This window comes from Gavialis gangeticus, unplaced genomic scaffold, assembly GCF_001723915.1.
Source record: "Gavialis gangeticus isolate Ggan-Ray unplaced genomic scaffold, GavGan_comp1, whole genome shotgun sequence".
Lineage (NCBI taxonomy): Eukaryota > Metazoa > Chordata > Crocodylia > Gavialidae > Gavialis > Gavialis gangeticus.
In genome coordinates this window covers 71859095-71863363 of record NW_017728993.1, presented here as the reverse complement: position 1 = coordinate 71863363, position 4269 = coordinate 71859095, and the positions used below count along the sequence as shown (strand labels likewise).

The following is a 4269-nucleotide window of genomic DNA, read 5'->3' as shown; positions in this document are numbered from 1 at the left end:
AAAAAAAAAAAAAAAAAAAAAACATTTTGCACAAAAGGTTTTCACTTTAGGGCAGAAAAATGCTATTTTTCATCAAATAAAGATTTCAAATAAAAAAAAATATTGACTTCCTCCATGCACCTTTGCTGATAAAACCTGTAGCCCACAAATCACTACAAAGAAATTGGAGGGAAATCACATAACTATTTTTTCCATTCCTTTTTCTGCTCCATCACATTTACATAACATGTTCACACAAGTCAGGGATGTGGGCGATACTGGTTTGATGAGGTTGCATCTATGTGGGAATTTATATGGCTTAAAGATCCAGGTGGTATGAGATCCAGACCAGAGCTCTAGTCAACCTGGGAACTGGTATTTTCATCTGCACCTGAGCAAACCGGGTGCAGTGGAACAACATCAGTACTCCTAGTTCCTGGCCTGGTGTTTCATAGCCCCTTGCACAGGAAGAAATGACAGCAATCGGGGTGCCTCCAGCATGGCTTTGAGCCAAGTGCATTTGCATCTCGTTGCCATAGGTGTTGTGTCACAGCAAGAGGACACAATTAATGGGTGACACAAACCCACTGCACTGTGGGTGGGTGGATGGCTGGGTAGTTGAGCTCCCCATACCACGTCCTTTTGGAGGCCTTGCCAGGAGATTGAGGGGTAGCTGCTTCATACTGTGGGTCACCATTGTAGTAAGTTATTATTTAGAGGTGCTCCCTTGCTAGGGACATCGAGGAAGTGGTACCTGGGGGATGGTCCCACAGTTAGGTGGTACTCGGAGAGATGAAAGGTCTGTAGAGGCATGCTTACTGCTCAATAAAAGCTGTTGTTTTGTTCTTCTTATTCATGCCTGACTGTCTTTATTGAACCTGTGATCACTACAACCATCACTCCTCTCAGGAAACTCTGAAGTCAAATTCCCACAGACACTTTTGCTTCACCTCAGATAATTTCCTGGCTTTTTGTCCCATTCTCCTCCCCTCCATTTTATCCTATAACCCAGGGGCAGGCAATTATTTTGGGTGGAGGGCCACTTGACAAGTTTTGGTGAGCTATCATGGGCCACATGCGTAGCCCCTCCCCTTGACAGTTTCTACGCCCCCTTGCCGCCATCTTGGGACCAGAAGTCCCACCCTTAACCCCTGTCATTTGTCGCCAGAAGTCCCTCCCCTTACCCCCCCCCCCAATACTGCTTTTGGGGGTGGGGTTGCCATCTTAGAAGCAGAAAAAACCAAATCATACATAAAGTCAAACACCTACTATAATGTATTCTAATTTTATTACAAAAAATATTTTTGCCATGATTTGTGTTTGCATCATGTATATAGAGGTGATTGCATAATAACTCAAAAAAATTCTTAGTTTTGTATATTGTGTGGTGTGTGTGTATGGTGGGAGTGGGGGGGTGTATGGTGTGTGTGTGTGGTGGGGGAGTAAGATGTGGGGGGTGGCGGGTTGTGTATATGTGGAGGGTCCTGGGGGCAGGGTGTGGGTGTGAGGGAGGTTGGGGGGGATGTGGGGACCCTCTCCCACACTCCCCCATGGCGCAGGTGCCTGGTGGGGCATGGCTCTGGCCAGTGCTGCACATCAGGGTGAGGGGCACAGCCTCCCTTGGGCCCTCTGTATCACCGGTGATCCCTGACACTCAGATGCAGACCCTGCACTTGCAGAGCAGGGAGGGAAGCCCCACGTGGTGGAACCAGGTACCTTCCCTGCCAGGGCTGCGCACCACAGGAGAACAGTCCTGCCAGGGCTGTGGTGCAGGGCAGGGAAGACCCAGGTGCCTTCCACTGGGGGGCAGGGAAAGCAGGCAGCTCCAGTCCATGGGGCTTCTCTCCTGTGCTATGCAGCCCTGGCAGGGAAGGCACCTGGCTTCACCATGTGCGGCTTCCCTCCCTGCTCTGCGAGTAGCAGGAGCTGCACCTGAGTAGCAGGGAGCACTGTCAATACAGACAGCCCAGGAGAAGCTACGCCCTGAAATGCAGCACTAGCTGGAGCCATGCCCCACCAGGCACCTGTGCCCTGAGCACCCCGCTTGCTGCTGCTGCTGGCACTGCCATCGCCCACCGGGGCTGCGCGCTATGGGAGAGTCATGAGGGATGCCCACACCCCCTACCCTCTCTCACAACTACACACTGCCCACCCGAGCTCTGGGCTGCCACCATGCCCCTCCTCCCCCCAGCACTGGCTCTGCACTGCTGCCAGTCCCAAGCTCCGTGCTCCCTCCCAGCTGCAGCCCTGCCCCTGCCGCTTCCCTACCTGCTGCCTGGAGCCAGCAGGAGACCAAGGTAGTGAAGTAGGTCCCTGGGGACTGCAGCAGCAGCAGTCCTGCCCAGAAGCTACAGCTGGCTGGGCAGGCCCCTTCCAGCCATGAGGATGGGAGTGAGGCAATAGGGTATGTTTGGGAGGCGGGTGTACAGTGGGCGCCTCACTTCCACCTTATGTGGGGGTTGGGGGGCCTCTATGGGCCAGGTGAACATGCTTAGTGGGCCAGATCCAGCCTGTGGGCTGTACTTTGCCTGCAGCTGGTATAACCCCTGGGCAGCATAGCTCAAAGAGTTAACCAGAGTGGTCACTCCTGCAGGAACAGTTACACTGTGGGCTGGAAACAGGGGCCAAGTACAGACAATCAAAAAGCCCGAGGCTAAATTAATTCAGTCTTTAGAGGTTAAACTAAGCTGCAGAGATTAAATTGAAACAGAAGTGCACAGACATTTACACCTTTGCCTCAGGGAATGCAGACACATGCCTGCAGTGGCTTAGGCCAGACGCCAGGGGGAGCTAGAGCACGGATCGCTGGCATGTAGCCAGCATGGGCTGTATGTTTGCTTCCCCTTCCTGCTACCCCTGAGGTCTCTGGAATTTGCAGTCCAACAGCAGGACTCTTCAGGGTTGCTTATCACTTTCTCTTCCTGCTTCCAGGTGCCTCTGGGATTTGGAGTCCAGAATCTCAGCCAGCAACAAGTTTGAGCAGAGGAAGGGGTGTTTAACCCCCCACCCTGGCCTCAGACCCCAGCCAAGGTTTGCCAGGGGGCTGCCCCCACAGGCTGGGCTGCATCCCCAGCTGGGCTTGCCCCCCCACCCCACCCCCTTATTAGCCAGCCCTCACTGCTCCAGCTAGGGAGCAGAGGGGCAGGGGCAGCCCTGCTCTCTGGAGCAGACAGCCCAGTTCAGCCCATCCTAGGGCTTCAAAGCATGCTGTGATGCTGCAGGACTGTGATTTAACTTGAACCAGGATGGGGTCTGGGACAGAAGTTTCATAAACTGGTTTGCCCAAAATGTTAAGTCTGATATTACATTCAACCAGGTTTATCTTAAACCAGTTTCAGCCATTTTAAAACTGGTTTACATGCCCTGAGCTTCTGTTCTGCTACAGGTTTAAACCAGTTTCTGATCACTTAAACCGGTGTATGTGTAACTTCTGTCCCTAGCCTGGAAGACTGCTTAGACCAGTCCAGGTAACTTCACGTCCTGGCCATGCAGCCATCATGCTGGCCAAACTGTACTGGGGGAGGTCCTACCTTGCTCAGGGAAGTGGTTTAAACTCCACTGAAAAGAGCAGAGGTCCCAGCTTGTAGGACTCAGAGCTGAGCGTGGACATGCAAAAGCTATGCTGGCAGAAGACAAGTTCTACCCATAGGGACTCTGTAGTGCAAGGAGGGCCTTTCCCACTCTTCCTGCCCCTTCCTGTGCCAGACTCCACCCAGGCAGGATTTCTGCTTCAGTCCAGCCACTGCAGAGCTCTCCAGACCATCAATCACACTGGGCCCCCATTTCATTCTTGTGAGGTAAAGCAGCATTTGACAGTGGGTTCCTCCAAATTGTCCTATCAAGGAAACAAGATTTCTGCTGAGGCACATGCTCCTGGGGCTCCTCTTTTGCTCTCGGTGAGGGAGGTGCAGACAGGAGTCTGTATGTCCACAATAGCTGGGTTTGGTCTCTGTCACAGGCTGTCACAAGCACTGTGCTGCCAAGAGCATTCCAGAGTCGTGAGTCAGATTCCTCCCCTCTCACTGCCCCCCCCTGCAAATCACAAGATTAAAAAAAAAAAAACAACATAGGAAATAAAGTACGATGGAGGGAGTCTTTGTTGTTTTGCAGCTTGCTGATACTGGAGGGAGAAGCTGCCCATTCACATGCAAGAGGGAACGTGTCAAGGTCAAATGAGGGTAGGTCCTATGAGGAAAGGTTGCGGGACCTGAACCTGTTCAGCCTTCAAAAGAGAAGGCTGAGGGGGGATCTTGTGGCCTGTTATAAACTGGTTAGGGGGGATCAGCAGGC

The 4269-nt window shown here is 52.4% G+C and overlaps 1 protein-coding gene and 1 long non-coding RNA gene across 2 annotated transcripts in view; one reads left to right on the top strand and one right to left on the bottom strand.

Moving 5' to 3' along the window:
- Positions 1-4269, bottom strand: part of DDR2 (discoidin domain receptor tyrosine kinase 2) — a 247325-nt gene that overhangs the window by 219261 nt on the left and 23795 nt on the right. The window lies entirely within an intron of this gene.
- Positions 3093-4269, top strand: part of LOC109287066 — a 22293-nt gene continuing 21116 nt past the window's right edge. Inside the window, exon 1 of the long non-coding RNA XR_002094755.1 lies at positions 3093-3242. This is a non-coding gene — a long non-coding RNA (uncharacterized LOC109287066). The remainder of the gene's footprint in view (positions 3243-4269) is intronic.